General features: G+C 37.1%; 1 pseudogene; it reads right to left on the bottom strand.

Annotated features, from left to right (window-relative positions):
* Positions 1-2,775: 2,775 nt before the first annotated feature.
* Positions 2,776-10,816, bottom strand: part of LOC107153411 — a 50,631-nt pseudogene continuing 42,590 nt past the window's right edge.

The raw sequence follows: 10,816 nt of genomic DNA, 5'->3' as shown, positions 1-10,816 counted from the left end.
TCTATTCTCAGGGGTGAGAGAATGGCTTTGTCAGCCATGCTGTTAGAAGGTCAGCTATTTGTTGATTTGGGAATCATGGGATAATCACTCAAAATCCCTGAATGACAGTGACTTAATTAATAAACAATAGGTTTAAACAATTGTTTATTAAGCACAAATAGATTGATAGGGACCCATGAGTCATTAAGAAAAAAATAGTGGCTGGGTGTGGTGGAGCCTATAATCCCAGTGATTTGAGAGGATGAGGCAGGAAGATCCCAAGTTTGAGATCAGCCTCAGCATCTTAGTGAGGTCCTAAGCAACTAAGCAGGGCTCTGTCTCAAAATTTAAAAAGTATAAAAAATGGGGATATTGCTCACAGGGTAAGTGCCCCTGAGTTCAATTTTTGGGAAAGAAGAAAGGAAGGAAGGAAGGAAGGAAGGAAGGAAGGAAGGAAGGAACACAAGTGTCAGGCACATGATAGGAGCTCTAGCTCAGAACAAAACACTCAAAACATCTTCTGTCTCTCTGTATGCTCTAGGTACTTAACAAATACAGTTTTCAAATCCATAAATTACTGGTTAAAGTTTCATTTTTATAACTCTCATCTGTTATTAAATAAAATGGTAAAATAATCAAAAGTATAAAATGTAAAATGGTAAAAGTATATGAGACTGATATTTTGACACAAAGTATTTCTTTGGGACCATTCCTGGAGACTCTTCTTGAATGAATATTATTTATTTTACTGAGAGGCAACTAAGGCAATAAAAACTCTTATGTCCTTTTTTTTGGGGGGGGGGGGGATTTGTCAAATGAAAGAACAAGATTTTTCAGTGTTTGATTCCTAAACTGATTGTTTATGCCTATAACACTAACTGAAAGCTGAAAGGCTGACAGAAAAACAAGTCACTAGCAAAATCATTAGCATATAACTGACAGGGCCAAACAAAAACACATAGCAGGAGTTTTCTGGAACAATGGCAATAGAACAACTATAAGGAGTATATTTATTGTATCATGGCACACAACAATGTCCCCAAGTTTTTAGTCAAAACTAGTTTGGATGAAACACCTCACCACAAGGAAGCTAGTTCTGTAGGCAATGTACTTAGTAGCATGGCAAAATACAGGAACAGACAAGGGACAAATACTTACAAAGAAAATCCAGTTTTCCATTGAGAAGTGCTTGTTAGAAATTGTTGCAATTACTCTCACTAACCATCTTTTGCTAATTTCTTAGTTCCACCTGTTAGCTGCAGGGCAGGCTGAATAAATGTTAGCTGCAGGGTGGGCTGCACCCCGGAGCCCTACCTGACTGGTTCCTTATTGATTGTTTGCCTCAAGGTTGAACACTCAGCCCCACTCAAAGCTGAACACTAAGCCCCCACCCGTCTGGTGCAATGGAACCCCACATCTGACCCCTGCCCAGTCTGCCTGGGCAGAAGATGACACCCTTAGCAACTACTGTATGATCCAATCATTGTTTGCCAATAAGGCAGCTTGCAGACCCAGAGACCCCATTAGATTTTGGCTATAAAAACTCTCCTGCCAGAACACTCTCTCTCTCTCTCTCTCTCTCTCTCTCTCTCTCTCTCTCTCTCTTTCTCTTCTCTTCCTTCCCTGTCAGTCAGACACTGCCTGCTGCAATAAAGAACTCTTGGTTACTCGGAGTGTAGTGATCACTTTCCTTTCACCACCTCTCTCTTTGTGTGATGCAAACAAGGCTTTTCCTTTCACAGAGAGAACCACTGGAAAGATGACTCATTCTTATAAGTTTGATTACTCTGATCCATACATAATTGTCTTATAGAAGCTTACACAGAAGCTCTAACGAGACAGTAGCAATTCTTGGAGTATTAAACAATGGAACAAATTAAAGACAAAAAGGAAATGACAAAAGACTGTGAATTGCCACTTTATCACTGAGATAGGAGACATTAGTATGTTCAGGAAAAAGTGTCCCGTTTTCATTTTCAGTGCAAAAGAATACAAAGAATCTGACATTCAGAAGTAAACATCCTGAAGGCAAATCAATTTGCCAGGTATATACACCTTAATCAATGAAATGATATTGTTTTTATCCAATCTGGAGTGCCAGTGGGAAGCAGCCTTTGACTTTCCTGGTTCAGTATACTGTTTCCTTCAACAGTTTGATTTTCTCTTATTTTTCTTTCAATTTTCTTGTCTATGTTTCTCCATATTTCCCCACATTTTAATATATTTTTATTCATTTTTTAATTAATTATTTATTTTTTTTTAGTTTTCGGCGGACACAACATCTTTATTTGTATGTGGTGCTGAGGATCGAACCCAGGCCTCACGCATGCCAGGCGAGCGCACTACCGCTTGAGCCACATCTCCAGCCCCTTTTATTCATTTTTTTTAACTTTGAACTTTTCCAATTTTTCAAATATCTTTTTCTGTTATTGTATTATTTTGAACTTTTCTTCATTTTGCAAGATTTGTGTTCACTGTATATGGTTGTGTTTTCTCACTGTGAATAGATTTGAAAATATACATATATTCATATTAGCAATACATTCAAATGACTGCTTTCCTCTTAGCCTGTTTGTAGTTAAGCCTTGGTTTGACATAGGTGGGTATAATTATCCATGGGTTTGAGTTGTTTTCATGTTACCTTTGATTGTTTGCTTGCACAGAGTTTTTATCCCCTTATTGAAACTTTTTCAATCTCTTCCCCAACTAATAGCCAGATTTTCCTATTTCTTCTTCCTTAATTTTTTATTTCTCCTTCTTTACAGCAAACTTCCATATCTGAGGTATCTTTCTTTTCTAGGACCTGGACAGGTCCCTCACTTTGTCCTGAGTCCTGTCTTAATACTTCCTGGGCTGCTGCAGGGAGTCTGCTTGCTGGATGCCAGATGCCAGTCATAGCAGTCTTTGGCCTTGAGGCTTTTCTTAGTCAAGGCTGGACACTTCATGTAGGAGGCATCTTTGATTTCCTGGGCCCCACAGCTTGGCTGCCTCCTCATCCACGGGCTTCTCCCTGCCTTTGTCCAGCTAGATGAGCACTTGGACATCTTCTCTGAGGTCTAACTGCATCTCCACCAAGATGATGGGAGCTTTGGGGCAGTGGCACTGGATATCTGGCACCCACTTCTCCTGATGTTTTGAAAAGAGGTGGGGCTCACCACACTGAAGCAGAGCTGTAAGATGTCTGCGTTGGTACAGCACAGGGCCCTCAGCTTGTCAAACTCATCCTGTCCTGCTGGGTCACTGAGCTGGAGTCTCACAGGCTCACTGACACCACAGCCAAGAAGTTGTTCAAGGCAGCGGGGATGTATGTACTTGGTGGGGTAACTTGTCTTGCCCACCATGCCATTGCCTACCAGCAAGCATTGGACATCACGCTCCTTGGTGCCAGCAGTGCCCCGCCCAACTTCTGCCCCTTGCCCTGGGCCCCAGCTCCCAGCTTGACTACTGGGTCACAGTGGCCAGACAGCATGGGCACCCTTACTGTGGGCCCAGATCAGAGGCCACCAAAGACGCTAGGTTGCCACCTCCGTGGCAGCTCTGCCCTCAGCTGCAAGGTGGCTCAAAATGCAAGTTTTTAAAAAATTGCTGTAAGATTCTTGAGAAAGATCTTTACTGACGCTTTGAGGAAGCTTTCTTATTTTTTAGTTAATTTTTTTCCTTTGCCAGGATCCTTCTCTCTGAGCCGAGGCTCATGTTGCAGTCTCATGCCTCAGCAGCAAAAGTCCAGTGGATTTTTACTTCCAATAGTTCTCTTTCTATTTGTATGTATCTGCCTCTCTCTATCTCCATGGGATATATCCTATTTATCTATACAAAAGAGTACATGGACTTGTTTCCCCAGTTTGGAAGAAACATTTTCTGATCTAATATGTCTTAGTCATTTTAATATACAAATGATTCATTTTTCTGGTTCATTTAGTTTACTTTAGGTAGTGATACATTTTTTTAATGATGAAAAAGAAAATATCACCATGGACACTATGGAAATAGATAGAATAATTAGAAGCTATTTTGAAAATTTATACTCCAATAAAATAGAAAATCTTGAAGGTATTGAACAATTTTTAGGGACATATAACTTACACAAGTTTAATCATGAGGACAGAAAATGTAAGCAGATCAATTTCAAGCAATGGAATGGAAGATTTCATCAAAAGACTTCCAACAAAGAAAAAAATCTATCAACCAGATAGATTTTCTCACACCAATCTTCCTCAAATTATTCCATGAAATAGAAAAGAAGGGAACTCTTCCAAATACTTTGTATGAAGCTAGTATCACCCTCATACTGAAACCAGACAATGACATATCAAAGAAAGGAAACTTTAGACCAACATCTCTGGTGAACATAGATGCAAAAATTCCTAATAAAATACTGGCAAATAACATACCAAAAATATTAAAAAGATAGTGCAGCATGATCAAATGGGCCTCATTCCAGGAATGAAATGTTGGTTCAACATACATAAATCAATAAACGTATTTCATCACATCAGTAGACTTAAAGACAAGAATTACATGATTATTTTATGATGCAGAAAAAACACTGACAAAATTCAGCATTCATTCATGCTCAAAACACAAGAAAAACTAGGGATAGTAGGAGCATATCTCAACATTGTGAATGCTAGAAACTTTTTAGTATGCTAAACCCAAGGCCAATATCATTCTAATTAAAAAAAATATTGAAAGCATTCCCTCTAAAAACTGGAACAAGACAGAGATGCCCTCTATCACCACTTCTATTTGCCATAGTTCTTGAAAACCTAACAAGAGCAATTAGAAGAAGGAAATTGAATCGATCTGAATTGGAAAAGAAGAACTCAAACCCTCCCTATTTGCTGATAACTAGATTCTGTATTTAGAAACTGACCCCCGCCAAAATACCGCCACCAGAAATCTTCTAAAACTCATAAGTAAATTCAGCAAGGTATCAGGATACAAAGTTAGCACCCATAAATCAATTGCATTCCTATACTCCAGTGATGAATCTGCTGAAAGTGAGGAAAAACTATCCCATTCACAATAGCCTAAAAAAAATAAATCTTGGGAATCAATTTAACAAAGGAGATGAAAAACCTCTCTAATAAAAACTACAGAACACTAAAGAAAGAAATTGAAGAAGATCTTAGAAGTTGGAAAGATCTCCCATATTCTTGTATTCTTGGATAGGCAGAATTTACATAGTCAAAATGGCCATACTACCAAAAGCACTATAGAGATTTAATGCAATTTCTATTGCACTTCCAATGACACTTTTCCTAGAAACAGAAAAAGCAGTCATGAAATTCATTTGGAAAAATAAGAGATCTATAATAGTTAAAGCAATCCTTAACTAGAAGAGTGAAGCAGGAGGCATCACAATACCAGATCTTAAATTATAGTAACAAAAATGGCATGGTATTGGCATGAAAACAAGACAGGAGACCAATGGAACAGAATAGAAGATACACAGACAAATCTACATAAATATAGTTATCTCCTACTAGACAAAGGTGCCATAAACATACATTGTAAAAAAGATAGCTTCTTTTTTTTTAAATTAAATTTTTTATTTATATATGATAGTGGAGTGCATTACAAGTCTTATTACACATATAGAGCACAATTTTTAATATCTCTGATTGTATACAAAGTATATTCACACCAATTCGTGTGTACTTTGGATAATAATGTCCATCACATTCCACCATCATTTCTAACTCCATACCCCTTCCCTTTACCTCCCGCCCTCTGCCACATCTAGAGTTTGTCTATTCCTCCCAAGTTTCCCCTCCCTACCCAACTATGAATCAGCCTCTTCGTATCAGAGAAAATATTCGAAAACATTCAGCATTTGTTTTTTGGGGAATGGCTGACTTCACTTAGCATTATCTTCTCTAACTCCATCTATTTACCTGAAAATGCCATGATTTTATTCTCTTTTATTTGTGGGTAATATTCCATTGTGTATATATGCCACATTTTTTAATCCATTCATCTACTGAAGGGCATCTAGGTTGGTTCCACAGTTTAGCTATTGTGAATTGTGCTGCTATAAACATTGATGTGGCTGTGTCCCCTGTAGTATGCTGTTTTTAAGTCCTTTGGGGACAGACCAAGGAGAGGGATAGCTGGGTCAAATGGTGGTTCGATTCCCAATTTTCCAAGAAATCTCCATTCTGTTTTCCATATTGGCTGCACCAATTTGCAACCCCATCAGCAGTATGAGTCTTCCTTTTCCCCCCACATCCTCGCCAACACTATGGTTGTTTGTCTTCATAATTGCTGCCATTCTGACTGGAGTGAGATGAAATCTTAGAATAGTTTTTATTTGCATTTCTCTAATTGCTAGTGAGGATGAACATTTTTTTCATATATTTATTGATTGATTGTATATCATCTTCTGAGAAGTGTCCAGGTCCTTGGCCAATTTATTGATTGGGTTATTTATTTTTTTGGTGCTTAGCTTTTTGAGCTCTTTATATACCCTACAGATCAGTGTTCTATCTAATGTGTGAGGGGAAAAGATTTGCTCCCAAGATGTAGGCTCTCTATTCACCTTATAGATTATTTCTTTTGCTGAGAAGAAACTTTTTAGTTTGAGTCCATTTCATTTATTGATTCTTGATTTTAATTCTTGCACCAAAGGAGTCTTATTAAGGAAGTTGGGGCCTAATCCCACATGATGGAGATTTTGGCCTACTTTTTTTCCTATTAGGCATAGGGTCTCTGGTTTTATTCCTAGGTCCTTGATCCATTTTGAGTTGAGTTTTGTGCATGATGAGAGATAGGGGTTTAATTTCATTTTGTTGCATATGGATTTCCAATTTTCTCAGCACCATTTGTTGAAGATGGTATCTTTTCTCCATTGCATTTTTTTGGCACCACTGTCTAATATAAGATAATTATAATTTTGTGGGTTAGTGTCCTCTATTCTGTACTATTGGTCTAGTTTTGGTGCCAATATCATGCTGTTTTTGTTACTATTGCTCTGTAATATAGTTTAAGGTCTGGTATAGTGATGCCACCTGCTTCACTCTTCCTGCTAAGGATTACTTTAGCTATTTTGGGTCTCTTATTTTTCCAGATAAATTTCATGATTGCTTTTTCTATTTCTATGAAGAATGTCATTGGAATTTTGATCAGAATTGCACTAAATCTGTATAGTGCTTTTGGTGGTATGGTAAAGATAGCCTCTTTAACAACTGGTTCTCAGAAAACTAGAAGTCCATATGTAGGAGAATGAAATGGAAGCCCTATGTCTTACCCCATGCAAAACTCAAAGTGGATAAAAAATGTAGGCATTATAACAGAGACCCTGTGCCTACTAGAAGAAAATATAGGCCCAACATTTCAACATGTTGGCTTAGGAACTGATTTCCTCAACAAGACTCCTAAAGCACAAGAAGAAAAATCAAGAATCACAAATGGGATGGATTCAAACTAAAAAGCTTCTTCACAGCAAAGGAAACAATCAAGAACTTAAAGAGAGAGCCTACAAAAAGGGAGGTAATCTTTGCTACTTGCACCTCAGATAGTGTTGATTTCCAGAATATATAAAGAACTCAAAAAAATCTAACACCAACCAACCAACCAACAAACAACAATAATATCAAAAAAAACCAAATAGCCCAAATGGGCCAAGGAACTGAAAAGACACCTCACAAAAGAAGTACAAGTTGTCAACAGATATATGAAAAAAAATGTTCAACATCTCTAGCAATTAGGGAATGTAAATTAAAATTACACTGAGATTTTATCTCCCACCAGTCAGAATGGTAATTAATAAGAATGAAAGTAACAATAAATGTTGGGGGAGGATGTGGGGTAAAAGGTTGACCACATTGCTGGTGGGACTAGAAAATGGGCAACCACTCTAGAAAGCAGTGAAGATATTCCTTAGAAAATATGGAATTGAACTACAATTTGACTCAGATATCCCAGTCCTCAATATGTACCCAAAGGACTTAAAATCAGCATACTACAGTGGCATAACCATATCAATGTTCATATCAGCTCAATTCACAATAGCTAAGCTATGAAACCAACCTAGGTACCCTTCAACAGATGAATGGATAAAGAAAATGTGGCATATATACACAATGGAATATTAACCATAAAAAAGAACAAATTTATGACTTTTGGTGGTAAATGGATGGATTGGGAAACTATCAATCATGCTGAGTTAAATAAGTCAATCCTGCCCCCTGCAAAAAAATGCCAAATGTTCTCTCTGCTATGAGCATGATAACACACAATAGGGGGTGAAGGAGGGAAGAATAGAAGTTCATTGGATTAAACAAAGGGGAATGAAGGGAAGGGAGGGGAGATGGAAATAGGAAAGGTAGTAGAATAGATCAGACATAACTTTCCTATGTTCATATATGAATACATAACCAGTGGAACTCCACATTGTGTACAACTGCAAGAATGGAAGCCTAATTAGTATAAGTTATACTCCATATATGTATGATATATCAAAATACACCCTACTGTCTTGCATATCTTCAAGGAACTAGTAAAAAATATTTAAAAAAGATCTACTACATAGCAACACACGTTCATGAATAAATACTATCTTCCTCTACCTCTGGTATCTATTTATTTAAATTAGTTTGCCCTGACAATAGAGTGAATATGTGCTCTCTGTCTACAAGAACAAATGGACAGCTGACTTGGAAATAACAGATTTATGGGTGCTGCAAATTTTTTATTGTGAGACTTCATTTGTATCAGATTTGATTTGAGAGCATCATACTTAAACTGCAAATGACCCCAACTTCCATGATTGAAGAGTCATTGGCAAGACTCACCTGTGATTATCATCTCTTTGCTCAAATGAGAGCAACTGCTTGAGGATGACATTTCCAAATTATGCAGCTTGTTGTTATTATATCCGAAAACAGCAGTATTCATTGTCTTGCTCTTGTGCCTGAAAAAAGTCATTTTTCTAAGCCTGGAAATATTTAGTCTGACAAGATCATGGGCAAATGACTCATTTTGACTTTTTAATGTCTTTCCACAATGTGTTTTTATGCTGTTCTTTGATAATTTTTGAATTACTGCATTACTTTTTTTTTTATAAGATGACAGCTTATTTTTCTTTTTCTCCACTGATAGACTCTGTATAAGCAGGGACTATCAGTGAGTGTAGCATTATAAACTAAGGTAAAATATATTTGTGGAATTATCCACCATCTCATACTCCATCCTGGGCCCCTGTGAGATGTGACTGTTACCATCATATTCTCTGTTGACATACATAACATAGCATTATTTTTGGTAAAAAAAAAAATAGATGATAAGATTAAAAAGAAAATAACTAAAAAGATAGAATAGACAAAATGAGAATCTGGACGGAGGCATCTCTTTCCAAGAATGTGCGTGTACTGTCCAGTGGCTGTTAGTCTGTACCCCAGGGGCATGGTGAATCTGGGTGTTAGAAGCCCTTTATACCTGTAGAAATTTGGCATTATGTGGACTATGCAAGTAAGTCATGTATTCACCCATAGGACTACATTTGTCTAAGGACATGGCAAATGTCCAAGGCTCCAGTATTCACCCAAAATGCCTCAGGGAGTATGTGGGAAACAGTCAAATCAGTGGGTTCTATCCTAGACAGGAAATTTGGAAACCAAGCGATTTGCTACTGTTATCTCAGTGCTCTCACTCGAGACTCCCTAAATAACTCATGCTACTGGCCTTGCTTCTGCTTCTCATCACAGAGGGTGGAACCATTAACTGCTGATTCTCCATTCTTCATCTCAACCCATGCTCCCTGCTGTTCAAAACACATGGTGGCTTTTGTTCATCATGTCCCTTATCTATAACTGTCTTCTGTGACCATCTGCTTCCCCATCAATACAGCATGTTCAAAAGGACTGTGAGTTGTGATTGCTCAGATATTTTTCTCCTTAGACCAGTTAGTTCTAAACATGAATTTTCTATTCAATTTTTACTATAAGTAGATTCCATTTAATAAATAAAAAATATTAGTTATTTGTGTCACCCAAAATGAGTTTGTCACTAAAACAAGATGATGAAATATTCTAAGATATTAATTATTTCCTTACCTAAGTTATGTGATTAAATTATTCATTTTGTGTATTTTCAAATTTTTCAACTTAGGAGGTAGTGTCCATATTCTATTGTTTTGCTCTTTGCCCCCAATTTGAAGGTGACTGTCTTGCTGTAAAGAGGGGAACAGTAGGTTCAGTGAATATCTTTTTTTTTTTTTTAGTCAATAGTTTTCTGTGTGTGCAGTATGGGGGACCAAATTCAGGGCATTTTGCATGCTAGGAAAGTTCTCTACTACTGAGGAATACCCTTGAACCCTAATAACTTTACTTTTTAGAGCAGTTTTAGGTTCACAGTAAAATTGAGAAGAAGGCACAGACATTTTCTGTATTCCCTGCACCACCCACATATGTGAGTCCTCCTCCATTATCAGTACCCACCACAAGAGTGGTACATTTGTTATGAATGGTGAGCTTACACTGATAACATCATTATCACCCAAGTCTGTAGTTGATGTTAGGCTTCATTCTTGGTGCTTTACTTTATATGGTTTTGGAAACAAGGGTAACAGCATGTATTTAAAATTGTAGTATCACATAAAACCAGTTTCTGTGTCTTAAGTGTCCCTAGTGCCCCACTAATTATCCCCTGTTATAATTACACCCGTCAACCATTGATATCTACCCCATCCGGAATTTTGCTTTTTCTGGAAAAATCATGTAATTGGAACATTCTATTAGGAATATTTTTGAATATTTAAAATAGTAAACTTCCTAGGTAATTAAATGCCATCATTTAAGATTGCTTTTTCTATTTTTTTTTTTTTTTTTTTTTTTTT

The sequence above is a fragment of the Marmota marmota genome, unplaced genomic scaffold, assembly GCF_001458135.2.
Source record: "Marmota marmota marmota unplaced genomic scaffold, marMar, whole genome shotgun sequence".
Classification (NCBI taxonomy): domain Eukaryota; kingdom Metazoa; phylum Chordata; class Mammalia; order Rodentia; family Sciuridae; genus Marmota; species Marmota marmota.
This window is presented reverse-complemented; position numbering and strand designations above follow the sequence as displayed.